The following is a 19,628-nucleotide window of genomic DNA, read 5'->3' as shown; positions in this document are numbered from 1 at the left end:
GCGACGGGGTGAGCTCCCGTTGCTTGGTCCCTGTTCCTGCCAACCTAGCAGTTCAAAGGCACGTCAAAGTGCAAGTAGATAAATAGGGACCGCTCCGGCGGGAAGGTAAACGGCGTTTCCGTGTGCTGCTCTGGTTCGCCAGAAGGAGCTTAGTCGTGCTGGCCACATGACCCGGAAGCTGTCTGCGGACAAACGCCGGCTCCCTCGGCCTATAGAGCGAGGTGAGAGTGCAAGCCCAGAGTCGGTCACGACTGGACCTAATGGTCAGGGGTCCCTTTACCTTTACCTAAAAGGTGAGAGAGGCTGAGAGCTTGAGGCTGCTAGGCGGGTGAGAACATCTTCTGCCTCTGCAAAGCACCTGCTGCAGACGAGCATCCTAGAAGTCAAAGGAAAGAAGAGCAATGCAGAAGGAAAGACTGCAACAGAGGGAAGGGATTTGCGAAGGGAGGCTTGGTTAGAAGCCTCCAAGACAGAGAGGTTATGGAATATAATAGAGGCTGCATCTGAAGAAGAGTGCAGGAGGGATAGTATAGAAAGATGTGGTTTGTTTGTTTTTTAAAAAAGCTGGTTCACAAGGAGACTGGGCAGGAAGCCAGGAGTTTGTTTGGTTTGAAAGGGAACCCCCCAGGAGAGTCCGAAGAGGAAAATCCATACCTATCTCTGAAGTAAGGGAAGCATGCTGTATTCTGGGGGCTCCTGGTAGCTTGTAACACCCACTTAGTCACATTTTGATGGTTGTTTATTTTTATTTTGTTAGATCATTTTTATTAATTTTCCAATAAAAGACATCCAATTGACATATCAAATCATAATCCAATAAAAATAAAATAAAAAATAAAAAGGTCAGATTATCTTCTGAATTGTAATTTTTAATTTTATGACTTCCCATAGTCTGAACCTTGAAACATGTCCGAATCTCAGTCCTTCCTCTCGTCGATATTTCCACATTTCCACATCTCGATTTTAACTCTCCAATCATTTTGACGGTTGTTTAGATACATACATTGCATTGCACCTCTGTAGTGTACATATTTATACAAGCAACAAGTGAGCAAGACTTCCTCTCTCTCTCTCTCTCTCTCTCTCTCTCTCTCTCCCCCCCCCCCCCCCATTTGAAGAAGTTCAGATGTGTTCCCTTACAGAATCTGTATGGCTTGAAGTTGGTCCTTTTTGAATCAGGTTGGATTCCACACAGTTTCAAACTGGATTCCTCTGTTTGCCCCCCCCCCCGCTCAATCTGTGAATGGGACTCTAGACTTCAGTCCACCTCCATGTGGAAATTCCAAATTAAGGTACTGGGTACTGGGAGCTCAGCGAAGGCCGGAATGTGAAGGATCGGAGGGTTTTTATTTCATCAGAAAATAACAGATGGCTTCCCTGCAGCCTGACACACCTATATGTTTGTCACTGCCTCCATCCTAAAAGGTAAATGCTCCTGAAACTGATTGAAAAATGGCAGTCTTGAGAGCTTTTTCAAAATGACAAAAAAGGGCAAGTGAACTCATGGGGATGAAAGTACCTGCAACTTTGGCAGCAACAAGATAGAAGGAAGCATTTTTTCCCTCAACTGAAATTGAAATACTTTATTGTCACTTGTACAACTTGTATAGAGTGAGATTACACGAGCACCCCCCACGCAGCTCTCTTAGTCTTAATTCCCCTCGTTTACTGACACACACACACCAAACCTGAAAGTCAGTTGCCCTGTTGTTATCTTTTCATTCAGCAGCCTAGCAGCTCACGGATAGGAGCTGTTATTTACCCTGTTAGTGCGACTAATCATGCTTCTATATCTTCTGCCTGAGGGCAGGAGATCAAGAAAGTGCCGGCTCGGGTGTGAATCATCCCCTGAGTATTTTCCGCACTCTCCTGAGGCAACGTTCTTCCGCTATTTCATCCATAAATAAAGTAAGTAAGTAAGTAAGTAAGTAAGTAAGTAAGTAAGTAAATAAATAATGTATAAGTAAGTAAGTAAGTAAGTAAGTAAGTAGGTTGGTTGGTTTGTTAACCTAGGGAGTTCCAAAAGAGCAAATTTCTTAAGGGTTGTCATGGGGATCAGCCTTTCTAAGTTCAGGCTATTTGTAATTCCTGCTTGATCAACACCACCTCTTAACTCCATGGTGACAGGATTCTTTTGGCCAGGAAAGGCCTAATCCATTGCAGTGCATTGCACTGTTTCCCATGCCTGATTTTCCTTATCATTCTTATTTATTTAGTTAGGTAAGCCTATCTGGACGTGTAATTTTATTATGCATTTTTAAGACCATTTGGCAAAATATAGATAATTTTATTATGTCTTCTGTTTTTTAATGCCTGCTTTTATCACGATTTTTAATAAATATCTTATACTATTTCCTGCAAACCACTTAGAGCAGTGTTTCCCAACCGGTGTTCCGCGGCACACTAGTGTGCCGCGGGACGTCGGCTGGTGTGCCGTGGGAGGGAGGCGGGCGAGTCGGGCGGCGAGAGGCGGGGCGGCGGCGGCGAGCACACGCGGGGCGGGGAGCGAGCTCCCTCCCACATCCTATCGCCCCGTGCTCCGCGCTGGTGTCCGCAAGCCTTGCGCACCCGGGGGATCTCCCCCCGGGAGCGCAAGGCTTGCGGGCAGCAGCCTGCAGCGCGGAGCACGGGGCGCCCTCCGGAGGACGCCCCGTGCTCCGCGCTGGTGTCCGCAAGCCTTGCGCACCCGGGGGATCTCCCCCCGGGAGCGCAAGGCTTGCGGGCAGCAGCCTGCAGCGCGGAGCACGGGGCGCCCTCCAGAGGATGCCCCGTGCTCCGCGCTGGTGTCGGCCAGCCTTGCGCACCCGGGGGATCTCCCCCCGGGAGCGCAAGGCTTGCGGGCAGCAGCCTGCAGCGCGGAGCACGGGGCGCCCTCCGGAGGACGCCCCGTGCTCCGCGCAGGTGTCTGCAAGCCTTGCGCACCCGGGGGATCTCCCCCCGGGAGCGCAAGGCTTGCGGGCAGCAGCCTGCAGCGCGGAGCACGGGGCGCCCTCCAGAGGACGCCCCGTGCTCCACGCAGGTGTCCGCAATTCTTGCGCACCGGGGGATCTCCCCCCGGGAGCGCAAGGCTTGCGGGCAGCAGCCTGCAGCGCGGAGCACGGGGCACCCTTCGGAGGACGCCCCGTGCTCCGCGCTGGTGTTGGCCAGCCTTGCGCACCCGGGGGATCTCCCCCCAGGAGCGCAAGGCTTGCGGGCAGCAGCTGGCAGCGCGGAGCACGGGGCGCCCTTCGGAGGACGCCCCGTGCTCCGCGCTCGTGTTGGCAAGCCTTGCGCACCCGGGGGGCGCATGGGGCGCCCTGAAACAGAGGGTTCCCCATGCTGCGGACTGTAGCCTGCCGCTGGACGCGCGGGGCGCCCTGAAGCAGAGCGCCCCTCGCGCCAGGCAGACATGGGCCAGCCCCACAAGCTCGGGGGACAGTGGGGAGGCGCAGCACCGCCATCCCACTGTTCCCCGACCTGGTTTTTTTGGGGGGAAATAAAGGAAAAAAATTTTTCCTTTATTTCCCCCCTCAAAAAAGTAGGTGCGTCCTATGGGACGGAGCGTCCTATGGGACGAAAAATACGGTACTTACTATTTCATAATAAAGTAATTATAAAATACTTTCTTTGTGTTTATTTGATTCCTATTAAAGAGAGTTACTTTATATATAGTCAATATAGGCACAGAGTTAATTTTTTAAACATTTTCTAATGGTGGTGTGCCTCGAGATTTTTTTCATGAAACAAGTGTGCCTTTGCCCCAAAAAGGTTGGGAAACACTGACTTAGAGGCTTTCCCCCTTCTTCGTTAAGCAATATATAAATCTTGGTAAATAAATAAATAAAGTAAATTCCGAGCAGGGCTTTTACAGCAACAGAAGTCACCCCATGCCATGAGAACCTCACCTAGCTATACCTTTGCATTCCTTCCTCTTCCTTAAAAATACACGGGGTTTTGTGCTGGCTTTTGCTGAGATGCTGAGGTTGAAACAACACACAATGCTTTTCACGTAAAGTTCCCCCCTCACCCTCACCCCATTATTTTCTGCCTTCTACCAAAGTGGCTGAGTATCCATTTCTTTTCCTCCATGGGGATAAAGGCAGTTTAGCAGAGGGCAATATGGAAGTGAAAGAACAGTGGAGAAGAAGTTCAGATTGCCACAAAACTGGTTCTCATTGCAGCTGGTAGGGCAGAAGGCAGGGAGACCAACACTAGGGGGAGCCAGAGATAATCACAGACTGAGCCAACTAATTCTGGTTCTTCAACCCACCTCCCTGCTGTGTTTGACACTGAGACCAAGAAAAGGGAAGGTGACTGCAGTTGTCAATAGGTAGGCAGGGAGATGGATGATAACTGGGGGCAGAATGACAATGGTGGGACACTGGACCATTTGACTGGCCTCCTCTGGCAGCAGTTTGTGATGATGGGACTTAGGCTGCAGTAATTTATCCCAATTGTTTATTAACCGAGCAGAGCGCAAACTCTTAAAGCCATACTGTAGCAGACTGTGGTCCCCAAGTCTCCTCCCTCGCCCCTTGCATGGAAGACTTTGCATTGGGTAAATGAGAAGGAACATTATCCTTTGTTTTTCTCCTTTCCCGACTCTCTCTCATTCCATATTTCACACATAACGCAACAGGAGTGCTTTTGCTTTCAGTCATCATCACCTTGTCCAGACATGAAAACATATAGTCAAAATGCCAGTGGGTCGCAATAGCCAGAGACCTTGCAATTTCACCTTTCCATTTCCAGTTGTTTCAGTGCCGGAGGCACAAAGGGAAATATAACAAGTTGTGGTTTGTCAGTGTTCACACTTTCACACTTCAGTGAGATTTAATGAGGTAAGGAGGGTGCAAAACTCAGAAGAAACTTTACCAGTAGCTCTAATTAAGGCTTCTCTCAAGTGAGATGGGGCACTTCAGTAGGACATATAAGTAATTATTTCTAGGCAGAGTTTCTTTGTTGCCTTCTTTCAACAATGCCAAGGAATCTCCTTCTAAACAAACACACACACACACACACACACACACACACACACACACACACACCTCTATTTTGAGCACAAGTTGGTGCCAATCTGGATATGATGAAGGCCTGAAGCTTAAACTCCATCCTTAATCCCCAAGTCTTTATTTTATTGCTGTGAATTTGCTGTCTCTTACAGTCTCAATGGCATTTGCTAAAACGTAGATAAAGGATGCTCAAGCCTTATCGGAATGAACATCTGAAACCTAAAACAAAAAAAAGCAAAAAAAAGCAAGTCATCACCACCATCATCCCAGCAGCCAAGGCTCTCCAGTTACAATATGAGCTGTTAGAGCACAAGACCCTTAATTTCAGGGCCGTGGGTTCAAACTCCAGGTTGGGCAAAAGATTCCTGCATTACAGGACTAGATGACCTCCACGGTCCCTTCTAACTCTACAATTCTATGATACGGTGGTACCTCAGGTTAAGTACTTAATTCGTTCCGGAGGTCCGTTCTTAACCTGAAGCTGTTCTTAACCTGAAGCACCACTTTAGCTAATGGGGCCTCCTGCTGCCGCCACGCTGCCAGGGCAAAATTTCTGTTCTCATCCTGAAGCAAAGTTCTTAACCTGAAGCACTATTTCTGGGTTAGCGGAGTCTGTAACCTGAAGCATATGTAACCTGAAGCGTATGTAACACGAGGTACCACTGCAGAGTGTAGAATTGAATAAAAAAAGATTTAAGAATAATAATAAAAAAATGGAAGTGAACGAATCAGCCTGACAAATGGCAATGGGGAAAGTTCTCAAGGCACAGACTGCTGCTTTCACAGTTTAAGCTCACGCCATAAGTAATCATGAGTGCTAGAAACCTGTTTTGATTTTGGGGGTTTTGTAGCTAAAACTTATATCCCACTTTGTCAAACAAATGCAATGTGGCTTTGCATTTAAAACCAGTGCAACACAATGCATGAAATTTGAAAACAGGCACACACACACATGCACACCAAATATAATAACAGAGGAACATTAGGGGGATTTCCCCCCTCCCTCTGTAAGAGAAGCAGGACTCGGTTGGCAGTGAGGCAGCATTCTGGTGAGAATGGTTCCTTGCCTTCGCTGCTCACTCTTCTGTCCACCAAGAAATCCAGCCTTCTTTAAATGAGATGATTCAAGTTACCTCAGCCTCCTTCTCTAAGTGATTACTTGTGGCTACCTGTTGAAATTTGTCGTTCTCAGAGATGCTTCTCCCCTGGCCTTGCTTCCCAATTTCTATCTGATTAAATATGTGGGTGGAAAGATAATTGCCACTTTAACAAATGAAACAGAGCTAAATCACACCTGGCTTTACTTAATGGTTTATAATTTGATTCCCCCCTCCCCCATTCAATATTTTTTTGCAAAATGCATTACCAGAGAAGAGCATTACATCATATGATGCTGGAATGCATGGGGAAGAACAAAGAATATTAATAATCATAGACGTAAAGAGTGAGATGGAATGCAGCAATGTTTATTCTGTCTTATAGGAGCTAGTTTTTGCCAGTTTACTCAGTTGGGAAATTAAGTCACACAAGATGGGGTTGAGGGTGTTTTTTTTGTGATGAAGTGGCCTGTTCTACATGGAAGCTCATGGCATAATAAATCTGTTAGGTATCTTAGGTGCCACAGAGCTTTTTGTTGGTTTACCTGCAAATGCTGCTTTTATCACTTCTTCTGTGTAAATTTGAATTTGGTATTTGCTCCCTTGCAGAAATCAATACAATTCTGAAAACAATACAGAGATCTCACTCATCCATAATGTTTTCCTCTCCATGGACCACATGACACTTAATAAGAACTTTCCCTACTGCCATTGCATTTCTCCTCTCTGACCTTATTCAACCCTGTGGCTAGTCTTCTGTTGCTGCTTTTGAATCTCAGTTCTTTTGCAGTTGGTCAATTACTTTCCTCCCCACTCCTTTCCCCCCCTCCCGAATGGGCATTACTGAAAAAAAAGGGTGGGGAAATGATGTGCACCTTGCACTCTTATATACACTTTCTGCCTGCCTGCCTGCCCCCTCCCCCCTCCATTTTTGTCTCCCCCTATCTGCTCAAGGGCACCTGGAGGGCATGGCCAAGTGGATATTTAAGCTTGGGTCTCCTTAGAAATGCTAAATGCTACACCACACTGATGAGGGCTGGCTCTACCATTAGGCAAACTAGATCAATAAGCTCGGGTGGCAGGTGCTGGGAGTCAGAATTTCCTTAGTGCCATAGAGAACACTACCCCCTTGCCAGTGTTGATGCCCTTCTAGCTGGGCACTGTGTGTGGAATGTGGACTGCCATCTTGTCCTTTGCCTCAGGCAGTAAAATGTCTTGAACCATTCCCGACACTAGCAAAGTCAAATGACCCCTTTGCTCAAACGAGTAAGACCTGGAGATATAAGAGAATGAGTCCCTAAAACACATAAATGGATAATATATTCTATTCCATTCTTCTTATTTCCAGCAACCATGTGGTCCGCTCCTCTACCTCTTCCCCTACCTCATGGATTGGAACCTGCTGACCACCAGATGTTGTTGGACTGCAACTCCTATCATCCCTGCTCATGGGCTATGCTGGCTGAGGAGTTGATTTCAACAACATCTGGAGTCGCCACATGTTCTCCTTCCTGCCCTACTTCCTTTAATCCTTTGTTGCCTTCCCTAAAAGACCAGAGGCCTTTTTACTAGGAATAATTGGGGATCAAATTAAAAAAGAAGCCAAGATTTTGTTTCAATATTCGACAGCAGCAGCCAGAATACTAATCGCACAAAATTGGAAAAGTACAAACATACCAACGGTGAGGGAGTGGCAATCAAGATTATTTGAATTTGTTGAATTAGCAAAAATGACACAAAAAATTAGAAATCAAAAAAATACAAAGTTTATTGGCGATTGGAATAAATTTATGGCTTATATTGAAGGAAATCATAGAAACTTAAAAACTATAGCAGGTCTGTTATAAAACTTACGATGTGTAAATCAGTTATAATTACCAGCTGCAGAAAATGGAACTTTATATTAAGAAGCCCAAAATCGGGAGGGAAGGAAGTCAATCTTTATGTCTGAAACTGTTTTTGTCATGTGTGCTCGTTTTTCTTTCTTTTTTTTTGGTTTTCTTCTTTTTTTCCTGTTTAACGTTTTTGTTGTAACTGAAACTTAATAAAAAGAATTTAAAAAATAATAATAATCCTTTGTTGCCTTGCTTTGCTCCCCGCGGCCACAACCACCACTTTCTTTTCTTTTCAACACCCACAGTCTTTTTTTCCTGGAGCAACTTCTTCTCCTGGAACTCAACAGATGCTTCTTAACTTTTTGTGTCTTCCTAAAACTTTGCATTATAGTTATTAAATAACAATCTCTTCACTGGGCTGTCCAGGGTCAATTCTGGATATGCAAAAGTATACAACAATATAATTTCATTAGTATAGTGTTGGAGATACCACTGGGAATGTTTCAAAATCCCACCCCACCTTTCTGCAAAAAGCAGAACCCAAAATGCCGTGCCCAAAAATGCAGAATTTTAATGTGGCGTTAGCTTGATAAACAACATTTGCTTATACAACATCATCCCCAACAGATTATACATGAAGGATTAAATGTTTTCCACACAAGCAATCAAACAAATGGATGAACAAGAAGAAAATGATTATAGAACTATAACTGTTCTATTATTAACTAGTGGTGTGCATACATGCCTCCAATTAATGACTAGAAAATAGGATGCAAGTCAGTTGAAACCTAATTACCATCATAACACTTTGTTGATTACGAACACTGTAACAGTAAATTGAGTCTGCTTTATTTGCATAACAACTCAGTAGGGTGTCAGTCACTGCTCTGTCACTCAGACTGTTTTCTTTCCTTTAGCAATGACTTTGTATGAACATACTCTCTGCTCCTTGTCACTCACAGTTTAGTAATTGCTCTTAAAAAAAAATCTTGTTCTAAGACAGAAATGGGATTCTGTCTTTCATGTTTTAGTTAATGAAGGGAGTTAACGATTAGATGTCGGTAACTACTGAAGAAAACTGCTGCACCTGGAACGCTTTGAATGTTGGGTGTGAAGCCTATATTCCGAAAAGTTAGCGAAAAAGTTAGGGCAAATAAAATACTTTCAGAATATTCACAGCCCATGAGTTAAGCTGATCCAAGTCACCTACGAAGGGAGGTTGGCTTACTAAGATACAGGATCTTAATAATGTAAGATAAAGGATCAACATAATTAACTTCTAGACTCATTCTGTGCCTAGACTTATTGCACAGACTCATACTAAGATATGCACTCATATTGTATAGATGTATATTGCATAGACTTAAATTGCATGTAAGGTGAGAAAACCCTAACCCTCCTACGTAAGATACCTGCATGAAGAGGCTGCGCAGCTATCCCAGAAGCCAGAACAGCAAGAGAGATCGCTATGCAGAGATCCTTCTTGCTGTTCTGGCTTCTGGGATTCAGAATATTTTTATCCCTTGTTTTCCTCCTTCAAAAACTAGGTGCGTCTTATGGACTGGTGCATTTTATAGAGCGAAAAATACGGTAGTTTCATCTGCAATATACACTCACATTGCACAGACTCATAGGTAAGATAAATACACTAAATATGAGTGCACAGACTCATACTAAGCTACAAGATTGACATAATGAACTTCTTTGCATAGACTTGTATTCAAGGTTCTCACCTACAGAGAGGCCTTTACCAGGATGACTGCAAAATGTCCCCATCCCCTCTAATGTTCTTTTACAGCCACGCAAAGACTGAGGTGCCAGAATAATTAGCAAATTACTCATTCAGCTTTGAAAAACAATGGCGGAGGGAGAGAGATGGTGTCTCTTTCTCTCTCTGTGTATATTTTCAGGGTTAACTTGGTTTCCAAGATAGGAAATGCTATTCAACCAAGAGGCCTCCAGGGGTGTGAAGTGAATAATAAAGTCCGCATTTCTGTTCTTATGAGATGAGGGAGAGCAATTGGCTATGAATAATTCATTCTTTGACGAATTTAATGTCACTTTGCAATGTAGACCCTCAAGGTACATTACCGCCCCTACCCGTTTCTTGTGTACAGTGCCGACTAAACAAGCCAAGGGCCAGTTTGTGTCAATGGCATTTACAACCCACAACTTAATGAGAGGCCATGAAATAGCAAAGCATATGTATTGGAAAGGTGCATATTGAAAGGAGACAAGAACAAACACCGCAAGAGGAAACCGCGGCATAATTAGCAGTCATCTCAGTACTTTGGGAAAGCTTTTATTAAGATGTGCCATTTCAGCTCCCTAAAGTAAATATAAGTTCATTTAATACAACATACTTTACCTTGCAATGCCTTGCAATGGAAACGAGGGAGGTTTTCCATCCCAAATGGGTGTTTCTGTCAAAGCTGACTTATTCTCAGGCAAGAGCTATGGGGGTTTCAAATACAGCAACCTTCTTTTTGAAAAAGGATTCCGCTGCTTGCTACCTTATCTGAGCAACATTGATTTTGGAAGGAAAAGCATATTAAGGTATTGGAAAAACCGCTTTCAGCATTTTCTTACATGGCTGTGTTCTGAATGCACCATCCGTTGCTGCAATCGTAAACATCTTACTTCTTTAATAGATTGCTGAGATTTAAACTGGCACATTTTCAGTTCAGGAGATGCTGAAATTTTGCTGTTTCCTTCTTTAGTTCACTTACAAAGTTCAGCTTCTTATCAGAGGTACAAAGCAAAAGAATGGGTTGTAAAAATAATGTATTTCTTAGTTCAGGTAGATCTAGGAAAAACATTTTGTGACAAAAGATTAATTTTATGTATTTAGATATTTGCGTGCGAAGACCCCCAAAATAAAGACTCAGTAGATACAGATTTTAGTTTAAGGTTTTTGGCATTAATTTTGGCCACAACTTTATTGATTACAGCATGTGAGTGGTTGCTTAGGCATTGGTTCCAGGCTACCTAAACCTGCACAGTGGCAGGAACAAGACTGACACTGGGCACCACCATATGTCAGTAAGGGAAAGCGTTCTGGGGGAGTGAGAAGCTGGCTTCAATCTCATAGCTCACCGCTGATGCTCCCAGGGGCTCTGGGATGGCCCTAGACCCTTGACAGGGTTCGGACAACAGCAAGGTGAGCCCCTGGATTCCTTTAATGGAATTCCCTAGCAGCAGCGATGGAGGGGCAGGCACAGCCAACCACTTCCCCTCCGCAAAACATTGAACCAATGCCTAACCGTGTTACAAAGTTGTGATGATTTGCTACACGGTAGGCAAAAACCAAGTGGCACCAGCCAATCAGCCAAATGGCAAAATTCCTACCGGGCCCCTGCTCCAAAGCAGACGACCCCTAAACAGGCATAGCAAGGTCAGAAGAACAATCCTAAATATAGGGAGAGGAGGGTGTGTGATCCGCTGCACATCACAAGAAAGAGAAACTCTCCAGCGATGTGCAGCAACTTAAATAGCCCCTCGGCAGCCAATAGCCATCCCAACCAGCCAAATTTCTGCCCCAGAAAATAAGCCCACTTCTGTCTATATGCTTATATCATGGACTGATTGAATGCAGAGGAGTAGTTGAAGGCATCAGCTGGGAAACAACAACAACAACAACAACAACAACAACAACAACAACAACAACAACAGCAGCAGCAACATATTTATACCCCACCCATCTGGCTGGGTTTCCCCAGCCACTCTCGGAGGCTCCCAACAGAGTAATAATAATAATAATAATAATAATAATGAAGCGACAAAACATCAAACATTAAAAACTTCCCTAAACAGGGCTGCCTTCAGATGTCTTCTAAAACTCAGATACTTGATTATTGCCTTGACATCTGAAGGGAGGGCTTTCCACAGGGCGGGCACCACTACCGAGAAGGCCCTCTGCTTGGTTCCCTGTAACCTCACTTCTCGCAATGAGGGAACCACCAGAAGACCCTTGGTGCTGGACCTCAGTGTCCAGGCAGAATGATGGGGGTGGAAATGCTCCATCAGGTATCCTGGGCTGCGCCTTACAGAGAAACACACTGGTAAGCTTTGAAGGTGTCACAGGACTGGTTATTTTTGCTGAAACTGACTGAAGTGGCTACCCTGTAAGAAAACAATTATAAAACCCTGCACCACTTCCCATGCTCTCTTCTCCATCCTGCTGATGGAAGCTTCCCCTGGATCAAGGAACTTACAGTCGGGGTGGGGGGATACAACTGGGCACAGATACATAGGTGTATAGGGGTGTATGGGGTGTTAAGGAAGGGCTGGTACCTCAGGTGGAGGACACATCATGCTCCTTCTAGGCTAGTTTGTCCGGCACTCAGCTCTCACCTGTGGCTCCTAGAAGCTGTCAACATGCAACAGCAGCCACATCCAGGAAACAGCTTCAACTGGCCACCTAAACTAGGTGGGAGTAGCCAATGGATCTCAATCCTTCAGTGGGTTAGGAAATTCCCCTGTGTGAGAAGGCAGGCTCTGGCAGATTGAGTGGACAAGACCAATAGTGGGTCCAATGGTCAAGAAGGCAGTTACTGCACATGCTATAGAGGGAAATGTAAGGGGCAGATGGGGCTTGTCTACCTGGGAGGGTAGCTCATCTAAGAGAAGGAAAACTAGCTCCTCTGCCTTGCAGCTATTCTCAGTCATAGGAAAGGCTTTGGAACTAAACCCTGAGGGAAAATCCATGCCTTCTGCCTTGTGGGACATCTTCCAGAAAAGAAAAGGCAAAGGAATAAACCTTACAGAAATCCAGAGTGGAGTCCCTAAGATGGTTGGATGGCATCTTGTGCGCCTCCTTCCAGCAATTCCTGCAGCCAAGCTGGTGCCAAATGTACTGCTCCACTTTCCTTTGGATCACACCACCAAGGCCAAGAGGTCTTGTCATCTGGGCAACCCAGGACCTCCATACACACTGCCCAGGTGTGACGTTAACATATGAGAGTGCTGGAGGTGAAATAGTTAAACAGGTTACCCAATCAGAACCCAGGGGGGTGGAGTCAGAGGGACTATAAAACCAGCTCTGGGAGGGGCAAAGGGAGGAGTTCGTTGGGAGTTGGGTGGTTGGTTGGAGTGGGAGAAATTGGGATAGAGTTTGTGGGTAGGTTGAGTTAGTGTAGCGAAATAAGCTGAGTCGAGAAGAGTTAGGGGCTAGGAAGACAAGTAAATATCTGAGAGGTGGTTTAGTGAGTGAGAGCAGGTAGCGGAAGTTATAGGTCTGGATAGGCACCCCATGATTGTAATTGACCAATACCGTTTATGAAACCACACGCTTGTTAAACTGCAATAAATAAACAGAAGTTTATGTTCCAATTTAACCCTGACTGGACTCAGTATTGTACCAGGTAGGGCCTGGGTGGTGGCAGCGAGAAATAAAGTGGTGGCACAGGGATCAATAGACGGTGAAACATCCGGGGACCCTGTGTGATCGCCGCACCAGGTTTGTGCCCTTGGGAGCTGCTAACACAGCAAAAACAACATGGGAGACAGCAGTTACAAGTTACTGGTCTCTGCAGCCACAGTAAGTGCTGTGCTTTTCCAGCAGTGTGAGAATGGAGGCACACTCCATTGTCTCTAGAAACAGATAGATGCCAACAACATATATAGATAGATAGATTCGCACTAAATGCATGTGGTCCCATGAAATGTTTTCAGTTCCTTTGATGGAAAGCATGGAAATAACCTCCCTTTTGTTTATTTTGGTTGGAGAGAAGCCACCTAGAAAATACACTGGGTTTATTTGAAGTTCTAATTATATGCAAACAGAGTCTGCCCCTTATGCATACACAACTGTGCCAGCAAACACTTCTCTTTTAGTCTGAGCCCATCTATCACCGGAGCAATAATGTATGGCTCTTTGAAACAATCTGCTTTCTCCTTCAACAAGAAATGATTACCTATAGTCCATTGAACTTATTAAAAACTCAGAAGAAACAAGCTGGGACTTCACACAAGGTTTTTTTTGGGAAAGACATTGCAGCTTCGTCCTATAAATGAAATAGCCGGTGATGAAAATAGTGGAAGATGATTTGAAAGCAATCTGCTCCCCAGCGTCTTTTTAACTCTCAAGCATGGAAAGACCACAACCCTTTTGTTTTGCTCTGGTACTCAGCCTTTGGTCTCAACAATATGCCTGACTCCCAGTTCCTCAGAATCAGAGACAATAGGCAGCTTTATTGTAGACACCAATAAGTCAAGCAACAACAGAGAGATTCAAGAAGCACATGCAAGGATATGAAGGTAGTCAAAAATTAAATTTAAAGAATATTAAAAAAAGAACAATGCATTTTGGTTTTGGCCTAAAGATGTAAAGATCAAATGATCCATACATATGCCCTCTTAAGAGTAGAGATCTGAACCTTCTGCAGATGCCTACTGCATCACTCATCAAAGCCACCTTTAAAAAGGTAGTTTGGTCCTTTGCAGTTACTTTCTCCATAGCCTAGGCAGGCAGTCCCAAGATGAAAGCCCTGACAGTACTTGCATTGCTCTTTCAGCCACAAATGACTTCACTCAGTCGTCTCAGATATATGTTTCTGAACAGTTTGTCAAAATCCCATGTTGCAAGAAGTGTGGAAGTGTATGGCATTTGTTTCAGCAAGCAATGCCAATAGACTTCAGAAGTCCCTGAAATCTTAAAAACTACCCAAGGCTTCCAAACTGCTTCTTTAAATTAGTCCCTTTGTAGAAATTCCATTAGCAAAGAGGAGAAGATTAATGGAGAAAACTGTTTTAGACACTGTGAAGAACTCTAGCTGGGAGACAATTTATCGAAAAATGGGCCTGGCAGCCCGAAGCCCACTCACATACTGGATATGTGAGTGGCTTATAAAATGAAGAAGGTGCATAAATTAGATGAAAAGGTAGGAGATTTCCCCCCCTGGTTAGTGCACTAAATCCATTCCTTCCTTCTCTCACTGCCAGAGTAGAGCTTTGGGCACCCCGTAATATAATAACTAATACCATAAATGCGCATATATCCATTATTTTATACCAAGAGACAGCACAATTTTGAGTTCTTAATAGGACATTATTATTTTTTAAATGATAAATTCAGTTAGAAGGTAGGATTTATGGCAAAACGGTTAGGCCTGCCATTTTAATTCTACAGGCTCCCTTGATATGTTTGTTAGCTGGTTCTATTTAAGCACCAGAATCTACTTTGTGGCATTTAAAATCCCCATAGATTTCATGGAACTCAATGGGTGACCTTTGCCCAGTCATGGTCTCTGAGCCTAACCCACCTCATGGGGTTGTCGTGAGGATAATATGGCGAGAAAGATAACCATCTATGCCACCTTGAGCTATAGATAGATAAGATAGATAGACAGATAGATAGATGACATTTATCTATTCCTTCAGCTTGCTTCTTCTGTCACTTGATGATATGCACCAATGGCAATGAGGATAAAGAGCTGCAAAGGAAAATACCTTTCAACAGCAAATGACATTTTCAAAAGATCAGAAGTGAGTACGACAGGGCTGGATTTTTTTTTATTCTGAAGATTTCTCATGGAAGGGCAGCAAGGTTATTCAAGAAAACATTCTGACCTTGTTTATTTCCTCACTGATTTACTGATTTGACCTTGCCTTCATTTCTTCACTGATTTGCTTATTTAAAACTGCCTTTCTGCCAAAGCACCCAAGGTGGGTTATGTGTTATAACATTGGATTGTAGTCTAAAAGACATGACACACCAGGAAAAGGGATGGAACTATAAGCAAATTCAACTTCCATCCCTTTAACACTGAGATATAATGAAGTTATATAATGACCAGGTGGAATGTCCACTGCAGGATTTGAGTAAGTCCTCATAATGTATTTTTGTGTTTTTTTACCATCCTGAACAATTTGATGTCATCAGCAAACTTGGCCAAACTTGGATTTATCAAATATAAACAACTCTGCTTATCCATTAGCATTTCTTTGGGATCAGTATCTGGTGGAGAATCACAAACAATTATTGGACCAGCTCAGTATGAATGTCTTCATTGTGATTTATCAGCTTACTGAAGTTCATAGATAAAAACTTTTAAGATTAACCCAGTGGAAGCTCAGCCATTAATTGGAATGCGTATAATCAGAGCTGCTAATAATCTTGCAACTCTTCTAAAGCAGCTCACCTGAGGCTGCCAATTCCACTCTCGAGAATTGCAAAGATGATGAGCAAATAGTCTTTTCTCATCAGTTGCAGAAGTTCCAATTTGCACCTTCTGCCTCGTCTTCAAAACAAAGCTTTATATCTCAGCAAGTGCCTATTTTTGCAAAACTGCAGACAAACATCTTTTGACCAGCAATTTGCATTTTTTTTTTTGCCTTTTATTAAACCTAGTCACTACTTTGGTCTCCATTAAGCAGGGTCCATATGGCAGCAGGCAGCCCTCTCTCCATCTGGTTTTAGCTCATAACCAAGGAAGGAGGATGCAGCCTAGGAAAATCATTTCTCCAGCAAAGCCCTTGGGCGGGAACCTGGAAGACATTTGCATGGGGTACACAATCTCTGTTGGTTCCATATTCACCCTGGGCAAGATAATGCCACACCGCAGTGCAAACCACAAAAAGCACAAAAATCCACATCAACATGCTACACAGGGGAGAAAAAATCAAAAAGATCAAAGTAGCTGAGTGTTAAGTTGTGGGTGAACATATCAGATGACACAGCGATTCTTCAAACAGCTCTTGTTTATTCACAGGCCAGAACAGAACTGAACTGAAGGGTTCAGCCAGCCTGCTTATATAGAGCTCCAGTACAACGCAACAGTAACAACTTTCTGTAACTATCCAATCACTGAACGTCACTTTCAGTCCCTTATTTGCATATGTGGACCTGAGTGAAAACTATCTACAGTATCCCCCCTGCTGGCCCAGGGTGAGAACTTCAGTACATAACACTGAGGATGCATCTAAGGGCTGCACTAAAGATTACAGCAGCACCCGTAACAAACTACAGTTCCCAGGATTCTTTGGGGAAAGTTATGACTTATACTGCTTTAGATATAAAACTGCTTTGCATTTATAATGCAGATGGGGCCATATTCTTACTGAAAGCCCCCTGCGCCTTTGGAGTAATAAGGAAGATTTATCCAAACCAACCTCTCAGGAATTACCAGCCCAAGGGAGTAAGAAGTTTCCGTGCCAGCTCATTAGGCCCTGCTCATCTTTTGGGCCCTAAAGATTATCAGTTAGTTGGCTGGTGATCTGATGCTTTAAGCCAATGTGGAATAGTCCCTCAAAGGTGGGGAATAATGATTTGCCACTGAGTTGGAGTAGGGGGTGTTTGGCTTTTTACCTAGTTATGATTATTGCGGATGAGACATGTCAATTAATAAGACCATGAGGCATGGTTTATCCACAAATATGCCTCTTATCTTCATCCCAGGGATACAGGCGAAAAGACAAAGGTAAACTTTCAGGGGTGAGGGTCAGTAATAACTTACATGGTGTCTCTTCTCCCTCTGACCACTCATTGTCATCCCACAACCAATCCCCAGATTCTGAGACTTCTTGCCTTGAGCACCCCCATCGTTCTGCCTGGACACTGAGGTCCAGCTCCGAGGGTCTTCTGGCGGTTCCCTCATTGTGAGAAGTGAGGTTACAGGGAACAAGGCAGAGGGCCTTCTCAGTAGTGGCACCCACCCTGTGGAACACCCTCCCATTAGATGTCAAGGAAACAACTATTTGACTTTTAGAAGACATCTGAAGGCAGCCCTGTTTAGGGAAGCTTTTAATGTTTGATGTTTTATTGTGTTTTATTGATGTTTTATTGTGTTAGGAGCCAACCAGAGTGGCTGGGGAAACCCAGTCAGATGGGTGGTGTATAAATAAATTATTATTATTATTATTATTATTATTATTATTATTATTATTATTATCATCATCATCATCATCATCATTATCATTATTATTACTACTACTACAAGAACTTTCATTTGCTTCCCCCCATTTTACCTAAGTATTTCCTTCTATTTCTGAAAACTTAATTCACACAAACATTTACAGAATTTAAAAGCAATTATGTTATGATTCACATGCACTTGTTTCCCCTCCCCTTTTTCTTTGAAACCAGCAGTCATACTTTTTTTAAAGGTTGTTTTTTCCAGTTCTTTCCATCCTTCTGCTTGCTATTTTTAGTATTTTGACCAAAGCAGATTTCAGTGTTGAGGTGATGCTTAATGATGTTTGTTTCAAACTCTTTCACACTGCAGGGTTCTACATTTTTCTTTCTCATGCCTGTTCGATCAACACACATCTGTTCACCAGGTTTTCTTTGTTTTTCCTCTTTCCCGTAATAAATCTGCTTTCGCTGTTCTGCTCTCTCTCTGTCTGTGTTTTTTAAACAGAGCAGAATGCAAATTTCAAACAGGGATCTGTACACATCTTTTCTTCTTTGCTTGTGCTATTTCTCCACCTTTTTAATAGCTGGGCTATGTGTATCTTAAATCCCTTTATTCCTATTTTCAAAGTTGTTCAAATTTATCTTTGACAATACACTTTCAAGCATTTATTTAGTCTGTTATAGAAATATTCATGGAATGTTTCTGTCAGATCTCTCCCCCTGTCCTCACGCACACACACACCTTGCATGTCACTCTGCTTTGTGGTTAATGTATGACGACCTACCTTGAACCGAATACCATTTTGTCACCTATCACCACATTTTTCTTCTATGTCCCCACATTTTTGGGCTGGCATGTGAATGGCTTTTCTTTTGCTACTTGTGTCCATTTTATGTTATGCAAGGCTTCCTTCTGCTTCCTGCCACTTTTACATATGAACCTCTTGCTGTTATTGGTACTTAATTATTCTCAGTTTGACAATTTAAGGAGGCATCCAGTAGTGCCCAGATCTGCTCCTGTGCCACTTACGTGAGTAAGTGCCACTCACAAAGGTGGGTGTGGTTGCTTGATAGACTTTTGAACACTCTCCCCTCGATTGAGATATCTCTACCCTTTCCTACCTGGTGAATGAAGAAGGAGGTGTTGATTGTGATGTAGGTACAACATCGCAACATCATTGGGCAGGTGTAGATGCAGTCCCCCATTGCCTACATTTGCAATGAGCTTTTGTTTTCAGAATGGAGCCAATTTCTCAACAAGCACCTTTAAGTTGCAAAATAATAATACAGTGGTACCTCGGGTTAAGTACTTCATTCGTTCCGGAGGTCCGTACTTAACCTGAAACTGTTCTTAACCTGAAGCACCACTTTAGCTAATGGGGCCTCCTGCTGCTGCCGCACCGCCGGAGCACGATTTCTGTTCTCAACCTGAAGCAAAGTTCTTAACCTGAAGCACTATTTCTGGGTTATCAGAGTATGTAACCTGAAGCATATGTAACCTGAAGCATATGTAACCCGAGGTACCACTGTAATGCAGTAGATCAAGACTGTGAACAGACTATGTAGAAAAACCAAATTGCAGTTTCTATTGATTCTTGAAAAAATGCTGTATGTATGCAGCCGTATTCTTGAAGTCATCTTCTAAATAGTCAGCATTTTGTAAACTTTTGCCGGAAAAGGTAGCCCCATAATCACAGAATATGCTTACATTTGGATTCAGAATAACTGCTCTGACATGCAGCAAAACCATCTTTTTTCAAATGAAGCCCCTGAATACATAGTCTTTGCTATTAATTTGCTGAATATGCCCAGATTTCTTTTTTCCCTTCTTTCCTTGCTGCCATCTGAAAAG

Source organism: Podarcis erhardii, assembly GCF_964252035.2.
Source record: "Podarcis erhardii genome assembly, chromosome: 3".
In the NCBI taxonomy this organism is placed as follows: Eukaryota; Metazoa; Chordata; class Lepidosauria; order Squamata; family Lacertidae; genus Podarcis; species Podarcis erhardii.
Note: the sequence above shows the minus strand (reverse complement) of the source record.